General features: G+C 45.7%; 1 protein-coding gene across 2 annotated transcripts in view; it reads right to left on the reverse strand.

Annotated features, from left to right (window-relative positions):
- The window catches only part of THY1 (Thy-1 cell surface antigen), a 33,415-nt gene extending 23,990 nt beyond the window's left edge, over window positions 1-9,425 (reverse strand). Inside the window, exon 1 of one of the 2 annotated variants that reach the window (XM_073656636.1) lies at window positions 9,301-9,425. The gene's annotated coding sequence lies outside the window, so the exon portion shown is untranslated. Of the gene's footprint in view, window positions 1-9,198 lie in introns of both variants that reach the window. The other variant, XM_073656637.1, reaches the window with a different exon arrangement.
- Window positions 9,426-17,971: the final 8,546 nt, after the last annotated feature.

Genomic DNA, 17,971 nt, shown 5'->3' on the forward strand with positions numbered 1-17,971 from the left:
GCTCAAAGCCCAAGAGGAAAAATCCAGGGGATATAATTGGTCGGATCGAGTGAGACAGTTTAAGCCTCGGGATCGGGTACTTGTTTTAGTGCCCACAGTGGAGATCAAGTTCCTTACCCAGTGGCAGGGGCCCTATAGGGTGGTGGAAAAGGTGGGAGAGGTCAATTATTAAGTACACCAACCAGGGAAGGCCTTTCCCATATATTATGCCACCTACTGAAACCCTGGAAGGGTAGGGACTCGCTCGAAACCTCTTGCTAGTTGGTCAGGTCAGAAACTAATCCTTCCGGATGCCAAGGTAACAGGAAATTTGTCACCTTACCAAAATTAGAGGCAGGTTCTTGGAGTTAGTAGGTCACACTCATGTCATCAAATATTAGCCTATTGCTCAGGTCAATTTAAAGCCCTATAGAATTCCTGAGGCCAACCTGGAGATAGTCTCAGAGAAGGCAATACAGAACTGGACATGCCCCCTCACAAAGTCAGTTTTGGTAAAGTGGCCCCTTATAGGCACAGTGGGTTGGCAGATGGTGCCCAGTCCTTGGTGGCTTTGAGCAGAGGGGGAGTGTATGTAGAAATGCCAGGTAGGCTAGGGCTAAATCCTACCAGACTGGATGTGTCTTGGAACTGAAGAGAGAGAGACTAGCTAGAATCCCTCTCTGAGAAGAGTCTGCACAGGCCGTGTGCAGAGAACCACAAGTATCAGTGGTTGCTATGGACAATAGCTATTTTGTATGACAGAGCTGGGGCTAGCTCACCCGTGTATGAGTAGCCAGGATCTGTTCTGTTAGCACCTGGACAAGGCGATTTATGTTTATGAGTTTGTTTTGGTGCAGTGCAACCTGTAGAAAGCAATAAAAACTACATGTGTTTGAACCAAAACTGCATTGCCTGTGTGAACGCTACCTAAGGCCTAATGCCTACCTGAGAGCGTGAATTCCTGCAGTATCTATAACACATCTTCTAAAGTTTTCTGCTTTTTTTCTTAAAAAGAACAGATTTGATAGTAACCAGGCTTTATGTGCCTTTATTTAATAGCCATTACACCTATTAATACCACACTTCCAATCGTATCTCCTTAGCTGAAATAACTTTTGCCAATTACCTTTTGAAAAAGTTATTAACACAGGAATTTTCAGCCTTTCTTTCTCTACACTGTGGATGTGTACTCAATGGGGGGTGGGGGTTGTTTAGCAAGACTAGCATTTTATATGCCAGGGATGAACTACAAGTGCTGAAAAAGGTGCACTACGTTTTTTTCAAGATATAATGTGGTGTCACAAAAGTTTAGTGCAAATATCCTTTGCAAAGAGCAGCAGAGGAAAAGCAGGGCTCAGTAAACATTACAGCCTGATGTGGATAGAGTTTGGGCAGCACCGTGGCTCAGTGGTTAGCACTGTTGCTTTGCAGCTCTCCAGCCCTGGGTTCAATCCCACCAAGGAGTTTGTATGTTCTATGTGGGTTTGCTCTGGGTGCATTTACATTGTGAGCCCCAGTGCAGAGGTCTATAAAGACCTGTGGTATTAATGGTGCTGTGTAACTAATAGGAAGGATGGGAAGATGTGGTCCTCACTCAGTTTGTCAAAATAATCTCTCAAAGAGCTTTTGTGGCACCCCAGGGGTCTGGTTTCCACAGTAATGCAATGTTATGTCTGAGAGCAGGTGGGAGGTCTCTTGGTCAGGAATCCTATGCATGCCACACCTCCTGCCCAGTCCTGGGAGGGGAAGGACTTCCCCTATATAAACCTGGGGCTGAGGCAGGGTTAGAGAGTTCAGAGGGAGAGTTCAGCCAGGAGGGCTGACAGGGAGCTGTGGCTCCGGCTGGGCCCAGCTCCTGGGCCATGCCAGAAGTAGAGACAGAGAAGAGAAGCAGCTATGGGAAGAAACAACAGGAGCTCTGTGGGAGCAGTGTTACAAGGAGTCAGGGGCTGGCAGCTGCAGAGCTCGCCCTGACTGAGAAGATTTCTTACCGGACCCGGAGTCCGAGGCTGTGGGGACTAACTCCTACCCAGCAGCAGAATCCGTCAGGCAGGGGATTTCAGGTCCTCTGGCCAAGAAACCCGAAGGCACGGTCACACGCGTGGGACCAGCACCGCCGTCGTGGAGCGGAAGCTACTAGAAGGCCCCGAGTCACCGGCCATACGGGTGAGCACCACACGGTACACTCAGGGACGTGGGCTACTTATACCCGCCTCTAGCAAGGTAGCCAGAAGAGTACAGTTAGTTTGGGAGGCCTACAACTCCGCCTGGCCAGGGGAGATCCCATCTGCTCAAGGACTGACCAGGCCCCAATCGCTAGCCAGTACTCCGGGAGGGTCTATCGTTGTCACCAGTAAAGACCCTGAACTACACCGTACCGTCTCTGAGTGGTTCCTGCTACCCCCATCATCCACGTCGGCTGCCCTGAGGCCATACCCCTCCCGTTGGGGGTTATACTATCACGCTGCACAATCCTACCACCGGCCTCAGCGGTCTGCCCTGCAGCAGCAGCTCCTTAGCTGTACTCAACGGGTGGCGTAGTCGTCCAACATCTACCGCTATTACAGCGCCACTTAGTCTGACTCCCTGGGCACGGACCGGATCACCGCCACGAGACTACAACCCTCAAGAGATCCGGCTCCGGGTAAGCTCCCGCGTGCGCAACGCAGCGCGACACAGGCCCAGGGGCGCGTCACTTTCATTATGCTTTTTACTAAAACATCAGTTCAATGTAAAAAAAATAATCACAATTTAAAACAAAACCCCAAAAAAACGTTTTTGCCTCATATATAGGTTTAAATTCTCTGCAGCATATCCAAAAATTTGCTTACAGTATAAAACTAGATCTTCATTTATCTCACCAAATTGTGGTTAATGAAACCTGCAGATACTAATAAATGAAGGAAAACAGGTGATAAAAAATTATAAACTATTATAGTCATCCCTTCTCCTCACTTGGCACAGAATCTCCAGACCTTTGTTTATAACCCGACATCACATAACCGCTGCAGCTAGTCAGTGGCCTTAGTGGTCATGTGCTACAGGCAGAACTGCACAGGGATGGGAGCAATGAGGTCCTATATGAACGGCCGTGGTGGCTACAATCAAAGACCACTGCGGACCATCATGACTTGTGCACTGGATCTTCGAGTTAGAGAAGAGGTGAGTATGGTTTAGTTTTATTTGATCACATCTATTGTGGTTTTTAACACTACTCATATGAGCGCTGCTCTTACATTGAAGGCGGCAGCGCTGTCATCACTTCCTTTGGTCGTAGCGATCATAGGATCTCTAGATGACTGGTCATATAACTGGACCCAACTCAGACAAGGCTGTCTTCTAATGTAACTGCGCTGCTACTGCTGGTCCAGTTATAGGAGAAATAAAAAACTAAAGAAAAAAAACAAGCCCCCAAAACAAAACAAAAAAGACCGTAGGGGCTTTTATTTTAACTTTACATTACTTCTTTTATAACACATCATTAAAAAATGTGTAATAGGAAAAAAAATCATATTAAACACTTTAAAAAATAAATACAAATCAGTCAATTGTACAGAAAGCCCTGCCCCCACTGCTGTGACATTAGCTGGTGCATGTATCAAAATAACCAGCTCAAAGTGCTTGTATCAAAATAACCAGCACAAAGTGCTTGTATCAAAATAACCAGCACAAAGGGCTTGTATCAAAATAACCAGCACAAAGTGCTTGTATCAAAATAACCAGCACAAAGGGCTTGTATCAAAATAACCAGCACAAAGTGCTTGTATCAAAATAACCAGCACAAAGTTCTTGTAATGAATATCATTTACATTTTAGTTTAAAAAAAAGAAAAGAGTTTGAATGTGAAAAATCCCCTTTGTTTCCCCCCTTTTTAACACAGCAAAGGCTAAAATTGCCAAAAGAGCAGCTGCTATATGGTTAAACTTGATAAAATAATTTTATCCTATTTGCTAGCAATAAAGACAGAGCAATCATCATAATAAGCTAAACAGGTTGCAACTGTTTAACCAGAATATGTGAAAAAAAACAAAAACTAAAAATCGTACTGGGCAATAAGCTTCTTAGAAGAGGGGTGAGGCACAACCCCTTCATGCTATTATACTGTTTTTTTTTTAAAATTCAATGAATTTAGGTGGAGCGCTGTTTGTTGCTGCACATTATCCCAGACCTGCACATTCGGCTCTTTCTGACAATAGTTTTCGGTCTTGTTAAATGAGTGCACTGGGTCCTCATGTTTAGTAATAGCAGAGATGGAAAACATTGAAGATTGTGTCACTTTGTATTACATAACTTCTCGCAGCATTTCACAGTGATGCTTTGGGTGCAGCTCACCATTTTCATCATGAATGTAAGTTTATATAAAAATAAAAGAAAGCAGTGTAATTTTGTGAATTTCGATATTCAGAATGGCAATGATGGATGAAATACCTTCAGTGTGTTGTGTTGCACTCTGGGGCTTACACAGAAATAGTTGTGCCCCAAAAATACAATTTAGGCTACACCCCCCCCCCCAAAAAAAAAAAAAAATATATATATATATATATATAGCGGAGTATGGGGGGTCACAGCACATAAGCATTGTTCACAGAGAGTGGCATACCTCCCAACCTTTACAGACAGGGGGAGGGACATCGGACATGCAGCACCTTAGTGATATCACTCACTACAGTACCTCTTTCATATCCCCCATAGAGTATTATGCCCCCTAAAATGTTCGCATGGGAACTGTATAATATTCCAAAATTGAATTCCACCACATAACGTGACCCACAGTAACGCCAAATTTTCAGTATGGTGATCCCACAGTAAGTCCAGCAAAGTATGCCGCCCACAGTGCCCCCAGCACAGCGTGATGACTTTACTTTGCATTAAATACAGTACAATTCCCCAACAGTTCCTACATACACATCATGAGGCCCCCACAATAACCTTCCCATAGTATGATGCCTCCACAATTTCAACACCCTCACAGTTTGCTACCCCTAGAGTGACCTCCCCCACAGTATGATGCCTACAAAGTGAGCCCTCCACAGTTAGATTCTCTAATAGTGACCCCCAGACAGTATCATGCTTATACCCACAGTGTCTTACCCACCACAGTATTATGTTCTCACAGTAACCCCACAATATGATGCCACCACAGTGACCCCCATACCTTAGTATAATGTTCTCGCAGTGACTCCCTCACAGTATTGTGCCACCACCATGACTCCCTCATGGTATGGTGCCCCTACAGTGACCCTTCCACAGATTGACGCCCCACAGTCCTCCTACACACAGTATAATTCCTCCACAACACCCTCACACACACTAAAAGGCACCCACAGCCATCCACATGACCCCCATAGTCTCCCCAAACACACACACACTATGACTCCCCCACTGTGACCCCCACACACATTATGTTCCCCCTACTGACCCTAACACAGTTTGATGCTCTTACAGTGACCCCCACATAATATTATGCTTATGCCCCCTCGATGACTCCTCACAATATGATGCCCACACAGTGACTCTCCCACACTCTGATGCCCCCCACAGTCCCCATACACACAATTTAATGCCCTCAGTCTTCCCATACACAATGAGGCACCCACAGTCACCCACCCACAGTGTGATGCCCCCACAGTCTCTGCACATACAGAATGATGCCCCCATAGTTCCCCACACAGTGCGATGCCCTCACAGTTCCACCACAAACATTATGAGGTCCACACAGTGACCCCCCAGAGCATAATGTACCACAATGACCCCTAGCAGTGTTTTGCCCCCCCAGTGACCCCACACCACAGTATGATGCTTATGTCCCCATAGTGAACCCCCACTGTATGATGCCCCTTCTGTGATCCCCCCCCATAATATCATGCCCCGAAAGTAACCCTACTCCACAGTATGATGCCCCTATGGTGACCCCACCACAGTATGATGTTCTTAAGTGACTCCCTCACAGTATTATGCCCTTACAATAACCCCCCAAACTATGATGCCTATACTGAACCTTCTACAGTATAATGCCCCAAAGTGACCCTCGCCCACAGTATGATTCCCTTACTGTGACCCCTCATAGTATTACTTCCAACAGTGACTCTCCCAAAGTATGATGCCCTCATAATTCTCCTACAAACAGTATTGTGCTCCCACATTTCTCTAATACTCAATATGATGCACCCACAGCCACCTTCACACAGTATGATGTCGTTATAGTCCCCCACGCACAGTATGATGCTCCTATAGTTACACCGCAAACATTATGATGACCCTGCAGTAGCACCCCTACACTATGATTCTCTAATGGTGACCCCCCTACAGTATGATTCTTATGTCCCCATAGTGACCCCTCATAGTATGATTCCCCCACAGCAACCCCCCACAGTATAATGCATCCAAAGTGACACCTTCACCACAATATGATGTCCCTACAGTGAACCCACCACAGTAAGATGATCTTACAGTGAATCCACTACAATATCATGTGTATGCCCTGTTAGTGACCCCTCCACAGTATGATGCTGCCACTATGATCCTTCACAGTATGATGCCTCCACAGTGATCCTTCCACCAGTTTAATGCCCCCAAAGCCAACCACACACAATATAATGCCCACACAGTTCCCCCAAACATTATGATGCCTCCACAGTTTCCACACACGCAATATGATTCCCCCACAGTGTCCCTCCACAGTATGATACCACAAAGCCACCTTCACACAGTATGATGCCCGTACTGTACCCCCACACAAAGTATGATGCTCTCTCATACCCCCAGAGCACAGTATAATTCCCCCACAGTTCCTTCACACACAGAATGATGCCTCCCACTGAACCTTCTGTACACAAAGTATGATGCCCCCACAGAAGTATTGGCTGACAAAATAAAAATAAATACTCACCTAACCCTGTTCCTCTAATGTACTGTGCCGGTTTGTGCTTTGAGGGACTGAGGCTCCACTCAGCAGGCGTGCGCTAGTGATGTCATTGCGCCTTCTGATCTGAGACTCAGACATACTAAATTTCTTGTATTCAACTGTCTCCGCATCTTGGAAGAGCAGATACAATTTTAAAACTGAGTGTCTGAGTGTGAGCGGATGGTTGGGGGAAAAAATGTTTGGCACTGGGCTCCTTCAACTCACTATGTATAAGTTAAGACATCGTAGGACAGAGATCTGGAGGAGGTGAGTTATGAACATCATGTAATGTGATTAGTGGATTCTATGTTGTTTATACAGTATATAGGCGTTACCATACATTTTATTCATGCCTGTTATAATAATGACTGCTGAAAATTGATCTCTACATAATAAGAAGTGTCAGCTTATTATTAGGCTTAGTAACCAGGGTAAAAATTACACAATTCTATTTTTTAATAGCTGTAGTAATGGATTCTTTTTTACAGTTATTTTTTAGGAATATTCCATATCAAACACTTTGGACCCTATTCATTGTGACATTTGTACCTGACTTTCTTTTTATTTTTTGTTGCTTGTCATCAGGTTTTATTTGCCCTTATTCTATTAATTTACGCTTTTTAGAAAGCCTATTTTATGTGTTCGCCTGTTTTGATTTTTTTATGGAAGCAGATTGGGATTTCTAAATATTTTCACCTCATTCATCAATTGTGACTTTTTTAAAGCGTAGCAACATTTATCGCAAATGTTCCCCTGGAGTGATTTGAATATATGCCACATATTTTTAGTGCAAAATTTTTGTGACATTTTGCAAAACAAGCAACTTTTTGTACTAAAAAGTCGCAAAACAAGGCAAAGACCAAAATGAAAATGATCTTTGACTTTGTGCAAAGTTCATCATGAACTCTGTGTGCCAAAAACTGGTAACGATCAAAAGACAACGTAAGAATTCAGGAAAAGTGACGTAAAAAACCCTGCAAATCATGAATAGGGGCCTTTATTTAAAAAAAGATCTCATTATTTGATAAGACATTTCCTTTCCAGTTCCTAAACCTTCTTTGTGGCTGAGCGGCCATTATTTGTGCCTTATCCTGTGTGCACATTGATTTATATGGACCTTTTGGGGCATACTTACTACACACTGGCCTTCCTGCCGAATTGTATGCAGTTTACAATTTTAGTGTGGACCATGTTAAAGATTACAAAAAGGCTCGTGCTACATTGTAACTAGTAAAATATCTTTTGTCAAGAACTCTCCCAGCATGAGACATGCGGGCCACAGCTCCTGACTTTCAGGAAATGTGTTTACTTTTTTGCATAAAACTTGATATTAATAGAAATACTAGAAAACCCATATAATGAATATTATTTATACATTGTACCCAGAGTTTTGTCCATTAAAGATCAAGGAAGAAGTTACTGACTTGAATGTTTTCTGATCTTATAGGAGTACCTTGTAAGAAAACTATATTCCTTTTACATGCAGCTTGAAGATTTTTATTTTTTAAATAATAACAACCTGCTTTATATGTGCTTTGATATTAGATATATATTTCTCAATAACGTTTATATAAATTACCAAATGTTTCAATACAAACATTCCTATGTACAACACATACCAGACACTGGTTTCTACATATTTCTAATACTTTGTTTCCTATTTTCTGGCTGTTTTTCTAATGTGTAGATTTTTTTTTTGCTATGTGTTTTTCTAACATGAAAGCTTATGTTGTCTACCTACCATATAAAATGTAGAAGAATAGGACAGAGTCTGTAAAAAGGACTAAAAATTCCAAAAAATCTGTCCCTTGATTGTCCTTGGTAATATTTTGACCTATTTGTGATTTTTGTGCCTTTTTATTATCCTTTATTGTTACTCTATCGCATGTGTAGGTTGAAATCACTACGATGAAGGTTTTTCGACGGTCATCTGTGTCTGTTTCCGAGCATCCGGTGTCCTTACAGAATAGGGATAACTGTCAGATGAAACAGAGGCCTGTCTGAAGGTCAAACTATTACATATATTATGTGTTTCCTCGTCAATTACATGTACAAGCAGATATAGAGGAGCTGAATTTGTCATTTAACTCTTTGTAGTAATTTAGTAGGTAGCATTATAGGTGGAGTCCTAGCACATGGTGATACAATGTCATGTTCTTGTATGTAGGAATGTCTTGTCCTCCATAATTGAGTTTAGCATTTCTAGACCCCTCTGTAAACCCATGTATCTAAGCTCCAACATGTAGTCCTTGGTCTCATGCATATTTGTGAGTCCTCCCAACACAAAGATCCAAATGAACTGTGATGAAACTTACAGTGTGATGTGCATGGTCCCTGTGCATGGTCCTCATGTGTGTCCTACTTGATAGAATGGAGTGCATGCATCTTTGCTCTGGCTGGCTATAAGGATGCTTTACCTTCTTCCCTGAGTCTGCTCACAGGTTCTGGGACTGCAGTAGTCAGACAGCTGCCTCCCTCTGCCGCAATGTTCAGCTCCTTACTGCAGTAAGGGGAGGGATTGCTGGACCACATCCAGAAGCTATGGGAGGAGGTGGGGTGTCCTGATGCACTGGAACTTTCTAATAAGGATGTTTTAGGAAATATGCGTCATTCTGTCAGGCAGAATCGGATTTATTTTAAGAGGTAATCATTATATCATTCATGTGCGCTTTAAAAAAAAACACGATTTTTGCTAAAAAAAATATCAGCAATTAGTGAAATGACAGTGTGTGTGCGTAATGCATCCAAATGATGGATTTCATGCATCATTACATCAATATAATTACTATAGATTATGGGACTTTATAATACAAGAACAGTTATCCAGGACTAGTATGACTATAGAGCATAGTATAGAGCATTGCAGTGCATTAGCTTCCAGCAGTGAGGACTGGGGCAGGGGAGTTGTGTATGACATGGTTAAATGTCCCCATCCTAGAGCAGCACTGAGGCACCTACTGCTTCTGTTATACTACTGCACAAGGTGCCACGTGGCAACGGAGTCCTCTGCCAAGTCTGCAGCATTACATGTTAACTCATTTGTTACAGCACCTCATTCTCTGAGTGTCTTCTAGGGGAATAATGCTGCTGTCGTTTAATCCCTCAGTCCATTACCTCTTTTGCTCTCCTCCGAGCAGAGGCGTAGTTAGGGGTTTAGCTAGGGGGGATGAAACATCTGGGCCCGTAATCATTAACCCTGATTAAAACACCCTGATCATGGTTATAGGGGAACCTTAGCAAATGACTATTCTATTACTGAAAATCTCTACACAAAGACCAACACTGACATTACTGCCATCGGTGCTAGATACCAGGTGATTATAGTACAGTTATATATAGTAACTTTCAGCTGATGTTCTTTCTGATGGAGGCGTTCATTTTTCCCGACTTTTCCACCTGGCCCAGGCCGACATGACAACTTCTTCCAGCCACGATTCATCTGCAGAGAATACAACACAGACACATTTCACTTCTCACATATCCAACACTGTTCCCATCCAGGGTCGGACTGGCTATCTGGCAATTCTGGGAATTGACAGACGGGCTGGTACCTGTAGTGGGCCGCTCTGTCACTTCGTGTCTCCTGGTATCTAAGGCTGCACAAGGATCAATGCCGCACCCCTCTTCCCATGAGTCCCACGTGACCTCCTTTTTCTTCACATTCACATTATGCACATGGAGGATGAAAGAGGAGATGATGCCTCAGCCAGTCAGCATGGTCATTACCTACGACCGGCCAACCTCGCAGGAGCAGGCTGAAGTGCGTAGCTTTCACACACTGAAGACCCTCCCCCGCAATACATTTCAGCAGGATCTACTCTGTTGTCCAACTCTGGGCCCCGGTGCAGCTGAACCAGCGATATGTATGCCCTGCCATAACTGACCCCTGTGGTACCCCACTGTTAACTGTGATCCAATCTGAGTGTGTTCCATTAATAACCACCCTTTGTTTCCTATCACTGAGCCAGTTGTTGACCCAGTTACACATATTTTCCCATGGTTCCATTGCTCTCATTTTATGTACCAACCTTTTGTGTGGCACCATATCAAATGCCTTTGATAAGTCCAGATAGACAACATCCACTGTGTTTCCCTGGTCCAATCTAGAACTTACCTCCTCATAGAATCTGATCAGATTAGTTTGCAGGACAGATCCCTCATAAACATATGTTGATATTGGGAAATCAGGTCATTCTTATTGAGATACTCCAGGATAGTATTTCTTAGAAAACCCTCAAAGATGTTGAAACAGCAATAACCCACAAGGGGTGCAATGATCCTATCAAGGTAAATCACTAGCAGCAGGGATCCGATATATAATTAAAAAGTAACTTTTAACAGATAATTTTAAAATTGCAGCTAAACCAACAAATAGCCACCAATACAGACCCAAAACATATATCTAAAGTGCAAAAGTGAACCAATGCAATAATAAAAATGGTATGGTCTCACCACTTATAGTCTTCTGAAGAGGCCGTCCATATGGTCCATATATTCAGGAGGTGGCACGGATACAAGGGCACCCTAATTTCCCTGTCGTGCCCCGAACATGTTTCCCGTCCTGACAAGGACAGTACCCAAGTGTGGTCTATCCCACTAGTAATGTCCCTATACCAACCCTCAAAGATGTTGCCCACAGTAGAGGTTAAACTTACCAACCTATAAACTCCAGTCTCAGATGTTGTCCCCTTCTTGAATATTGGTACCACATTTTCTAATGCTATGCGGCTGTAACGCTGGTAGGTGAATGTAACACTGGTGGATGTGGACTCACTGCACCACGGGATGGGCTTACCCTGGAGGGGCGTGACCAGGTGTCTAATGGGTCTTCACTAGAGCCTCTAGTGGTGAGGATAGGCTGGGCTGCTGGTAGACACCAGGTACCACTACAGGGCAGTCCCCGGGACTGCAGCAGTAGAGCGGAGGATCAGAGGCATGGGTACCAGGTGCAGAAGGGCGAAGACAAGGATGAGGTCAGAAGGTCTGAGGTCAATGCAGGCTGCACAGGTTCAAAATACGTAGCAAAGGTCAGGAGCGAAGAGGTCAGACAGGATGGGTATATGAGCCAGGTAACAATTGGAGAAACAAAACACACATGAACTAACAGGACACTAGCAGAACAAACTTACTAGTAACCAACGTTTGGGCCAAGAGTGGTAGGAGGAGCTGTCTAATATAAAGCATGCTTACACGGGATAGGCCAAGGAACCTACCTCATCTCTGCAGAACACAGCAGGGTTAAATTCCTGCAGAGACTAACCATGGCCACCTAAAGCCAAATGGAAACACATTCAGGTGAAGCAGTGCTGCAAGAGGCAAAACTCACTGAGCCAGCCTGATGCAAAGAGATTCTGCATAGTGACAGCGGTGAGTAGGGCGGAGTTGAGGAGGCATGCAAGTTACCGCCATGACAGCGGCAGTCCTGTGATTCATACCCTGTTATAATAGAATCCTTGCATATCAGAAATAGTGGTCTGTCTATCATGGTACTTAAAGAAGCATTCCCATCAAAGTTTTTATACTCTTAATTAGTGTTGAGCGATACCTTCCGATATCGGGAAATATCGGATCGGATTGGATCGGACCGATACCGAAAAAGTATCGGATATCGCCGATTCCGATACCGGAAACCAATGCAAGTCAATGGGACAGAAATATCGGAATGAAAATAAACCCTTTCTTTCCTTGTAGGTTAATTCTACATGAAGGAAAACAACTAAGAATAATGTAGAATGTATTGGGGGAGGTGGTGGAGACAATAAAGGCATAGAGGTTTAGCCCAGTCAAATGGAATAGCAGGAATTATTATTTTTTTTAAGACGTTCTGAGTTACGGAAATATTGACTATGTTAAGTATTTTTATATTTTTTCAGATATTTATGTTTCACTACTTCCATGCTCTTCACCTTCTTTTTTACTTCTCCCACACTTTCTCCTTCATCATCCTCAGCATCTTTTTCATCCTCTTCTTCTTCACCTTCTTCATCTTCTTCTTCTTCACCTTCTTCGTATTATTCTTTTTTTTTACATTCTTCATATTCTACTTCTTCATCTTCTTCATATTCTTCTTCTTCATCATATTCTTATTTGTGACAGGCATTCCTGTAGTTGTTATCTATAAAAGGTTGGACATTACACCTTTCGTTCTGCCCGTCACAAAAGATTTACAACAGGATTTGTCCGCGTTCAGTTTGGCCTTTTCCAGATCTTTTCCAGGGGCACCACGAGGAGGAACGGACTCACCCCCATAGACTGCTTAGTCATCTTCTGCTTATAATTTAGATATTATCTTTTGCTCTGATTTTTAGTCTTATGCTTAATGTTCTTCCGCTTTTTGTTCTGCAGCTTCTTGTATTTCTGCTTCTTGGTTTTCTGTCTCTTGTTCTTCTGTATCTTGGTGCTTGTCTTCTCTTCTTTGTCCTCTTGGTCAACTTCTTCAGGGTCATCTTCTTGGTCTTCTTCGGGGTGGTCTTCAGGGTCGTCGTCTTCGGGGGTCCTCGTCTACGGGGTCCTCGTCTTCTTCGGGTTGGTCTTCTGGGTCCTCGTCTTCGGGGTCCTCGTCTTCTTCGGGGTGGTCTTCAGGGTACTCGTCTTCTTCGGGGTGGTCTTCAGGGTCCTCGTCTTCTTCGGGGTGGTCTTCAGGGTCCTCGTTTTCTTCGGGGTGGTCTTCAGGGTCCTCGTCTTCAGGGTCGTTGTCTTCGGGGTCCTCGTCTTCTTAGGGTTGGTCTTCAGGGTCCTCGTCTTCAGGGTCCTCGTCAGGGAGATCCAGAGTGATTACCAAGAACCATTTCAAAAAGCTTGAACTTGGAAATGTAGCAGAAGGTACAAGAAAGCTGAGGAACTACCGAGAACCAGCTGACGGTACTGGAACCCGGATGGGTAGCAGAAGGTACAAGAGCCAATGGAACTGCCGAAGACCAGCTGACGGTACTGGAACTCGGTTACTAAGCAGGAGGTACCTGTGCCAGAAAGCACTACCAAGGACCAGCAGACGTTGGTGGAACTTGGATACCGAGAAGGAGGCACCTAATCCAAAGGCACTGCCGAGAACCAGCTGACGGTACTGGAACCCGGATGGGTAGCAGAAGGTACCCATGTAAAAAAAAGTTCAAGGCCGCGAGCCGGCCGCAGTTACCAAAACCCACAGTCCTACAGGGGGTGCTTGTCCTATTGGCACTATGGAACCAGCCTTCATTGCCAGATCCCGCAGCCCACATAGGAGTCACCTAAACTGCAGGCACCATAGAGTCGGCTAACCCGACCGCAACACGACAGGACAACGCATTGGAGGCAAAGTGACGTTGACACTACCCGGAAACAGCTGGCGTGCTGGAACCAGGCTGGGCAGGAGGGAGTACCCGTGCCAAAGTCACTGCCGAGAACCAGCTGACGGTACTGGAACCCGGATGGGTAGTAGAAGGTACAAGAGCCAATGGAACTGCCGAAGACCAGCTGACAGTACTGGAACTCAGTTACTAAGCAGGAGGTACCTGTGCCAGAAAGCACTACCAAGGACCAGCAGACGTTGATGGAACTTGGATACCGAGAAGGAGGCACCTAATCCAAAGGCACTGCCGAGAACCAGCTGACGGTACTGGAACCCGGATGGGTAGCAGAAGGTACCCATGTAAAAAAAAGTTCAAGGCCGCGAGCCGGCCGCAGTTACCAAAACCCACAGTCCTACAGGGGGTGCTTGTCCTATTGGCACTATGGAACCAGCCTTCATTGCCAGATCCCGCAGCCCACATAGGAGTCACCTAAACTGCAGGCACCATAGAGTCGGCTAACCCGACCGCAACACGACAGGACAACGCATTGGAGGCAAAGTGACGTTGACACTACCCGGAAACAGCTGGCGTGCTGGAACCAGGCTGGGCAGGAGGGAGTACACGTGCCAAAGTCACTGCCGAGAACCAGCTGACGGTACTGGAACCCGGATGGGTAGTAGAAGGTACAAGAGCAAATTGAACTACCGAGGACCAGCTGACGGTACTGGAACCCGGATGGGTAGCAGAAGGTACAAGAGCCAATAGAACTGCCGAAGACCAGCTGACGGTACTGGAACTCGGTTACTAAGCAGGAGGTACCTGTGCCAGAAAGCACTACCAAGAACCAGCAGACGTTGGTGGAACTTGGATACCGAGAAGGAGGCACCTAATCCAAAGGCACTGCCGAGAATCAGCTGACGGTACTGGAACCCGGATGGGTAGTAGAAGGTACAAGAGCAAATGGAACTACCGAGAACCAGCTGGCGGTGCTGGAACCCAGGGTAAATACTAAAAACAGAGTGGAGCCAGAGGTGTAATTGGAGCAAGTTTTAAATCAGTAGTACAGTGGATGTGGACAAAGCAGGAGAATTTGCCGGACACACAGCAGGGGAACAGCTGACGTTACTGAACCCCAATAACACTGGAGCAAGCGTTGACTGTGCAGACGGCACTTCTGAGCAGCAACTAGCGGTATTGGAGCCCAGGGTAAATACTAAAAACAGAGGAGCCAGAGGTGTATTTGGAGGAGGTTTTAAATCAGTAGTACAGTGGATGTGGACAGAGCAGGAGAAATTGCCGTCCGCACAGCAGGGGAACAGCTGATGTTACTGAACCCCAATAACACGGCAGCAAGTGTTGACTGTGCAGACGGCACTTCCGAGCGCCAACTGGCGGTGTTGGAGCTCAGGGATAATACTGAAAACAGAGGAGCCAGAGGTGTAATTGGAGCAACTTTAAAATCTGTAGTAGTGAGAATGTGGACAGAGCAGGAGAAATTGCCGTCCGCACAGCAGGGGAACAGCTGACGTTACTGAACCCCAATGACACGGCAGCAAGTGTTGACTGTGCAGACGGCACTTCCGAGCGCCAACTGGCGGTGTTGGAGCTCAGGGATAATACTGAAAACAGAGGAGCCAGAGGTGTAATTGGAGCAACTCTAAAATCTGTAGTAGTGAGAATGTGGACAGAGCAGGAGAAATTACCATCCGCACAGCAGGGGAACAGCTGACGTTACTGAACCCCAATGACACGGCAGCAAGTGTTGACTGTGCAGAGGGCACTTCCGAGCGCCAACTGGCAGTGTTGGAGCTCAGGGATAATACTGAAAACAGAGGAGCCAGAGGTGTAATTGGAGCAACTTTAAAATCTGTAGTAGTGAGAATGTGGACAGAGCAGGAGAAATTGCCGTCCACACAGCAGGGGAACAGCTGACGTTACTGAACCCCAATGACACGGCAGCAAGTGTTGACTGTGCAGACGGCACTTCCGAGCGCCAACTGGCGGTGTTGGAGCTCAGGGATAATACTGAAAACAGAGGAGCCAGAGGTGTAATTGGAGCAACTCTAAAATCTGTAGTAGTGAGAATGTGGACAGAGCAGGAGAAATTGCCGTCCGCACAGCAGGGGAACAGCTGATGTTACTGAACCCCAATGACACGGCAGCAAGTGTTGACTGTGCAGACGGCACTTCCGAGCGCCAACTGGCGGTGTTGGAGCTCAGGGATAATACTGAAAACAGAGGAGCCAGAGGTGTAATTGGAGCAACTTTCAAATCTGTAGTAGTGAGAATGTGGACAGAGCAGGAGAAATTGTCGTCCGCACAGCAGGGGAACAGCTGACGTTACTGAACCCCAATAACATGGCAGCAAGTGTTGACTGTGCAGACGGCACTTCCGAGCGCCAACTGGCGATGTTGTAGCTCAGGGATAATACTGAAAACAGAGGAGCCAGAGGTGTATTTGGAGGAGGTTTTAAATCAGTAGTACAGTGGATGTGGACAGAGCAGGAGAAATTGCCGTCCGCACAGCAGGGGAACAGCTGACGTTACTGAACCCCAATAACATGGCAGCAAGTGTTGACTGTGCAGACGGCACTTCCGAGCGCCAACTGGCGGTGTTGGAGCTCAGGGATAATACTGAAAACAGAGGAGCCAGAGGTGTAATTGGAGCAACTCTAAAATCTGTAGTAGTGAGAATGTGGACAGAGCAGGAGAAATTGCCGTCCGCACAGCAGTGGAACAGCTGACGTTACTGAACCCCAATGACATGGCAGCAAGTGTTGACTGTGCAGACGGCACTTCCGAGCGCCAACTGGCGGTGTTGGAGCTCAGGGATAATACTGAAAACAGAGGAGCCAGAGGTGTAATTGGAGCAACTTTAAAATCTGTAGTAGTGAGAATGTGGACAGAGCAGGAGAAATTGCCGTCCGCACAGCAGGGGAACAGCTGACGTTACTGAACCCCAATGACATGGCAGCAAGTGTTGACTGTGCAGACGGCACTTCCGAGCGCCAACTGGCGGTGTTGGAGCTCAGGGATAATACTGAAAACAGAGGAGCCAGAGGTGTAATTGGAGCAACTTTAAAATCTGTAGTAGTGAGAATGTGGACAGAGCAGGAGAAATTGCCGTCCGCACAGCCGGGGAACAGCTGACGTTACTGAACCCCAATGACACGGCAGCAAGTGTTGACTGTGCAGACGGCACTTCCGAGCGCCAACTGGCGGTGTTGGAGCTCAGGGATTACAGTTCAGGTGGTAGAAACATGAACAGAACAGGAGACCTGGATACTTTTGCCAACAATTATTTATTCTGGAAGAGGACTGGCAAATTCATGAGAGATCCAGGCCTTGTTCATTTTGAGAAAAGTAAGCCGGTCAACGTTATCGGAGGATAGTCGCATGCGACGGTCTGTTAGTACACCACCTGCGGCACTAAAGACGCGTTCCGATAATACACTAGCAGCAGGGCAAGCTAGCACCTCCAATGCATACTGACTTAGCTCTGGCCATGTATCTAGCTTACAGACCCAAAACTTGAAGGGAGAAGAGCCGTCTGGGAGTGCACTAAGAGGGCAAGACATGTAGTCTGTCACCATCTGACGGAAACGTTGCCTCCTGCTGACTGGAGCCGTCTGTGATGGTGTAGACATTTGTGGCGGCGGGGACACAAAACTTTGCCACATTTCGGCCATACTGGTCTTGCCTTGTGCTGAGGCGCTGCTTCTGCTCCCTCTTTGTGCAGAGCTTCCTCCACTGCCTCGACGCACTGAGCTGCTTTGTAAAGCACTAGCAGCACTGCTCTCGGTTGGAATGGAGAACATGA

Source organism: Phyllobates terribilis, unplaced genomic scaffold, assembly GCF_046119375.1.
Source record: "Phyllobates terribilis strain yellow unplaced genomic scaffold, ASM4611937v1 Scaffold_12__6_contigs__length_324123572, whole genome shotgun sequence".
NCBI lineage: Eukaryota > Metazoa > Chordata > Amphibia > Anura > Dendrobatidae > Phyllobates > Phyllobates terribilis.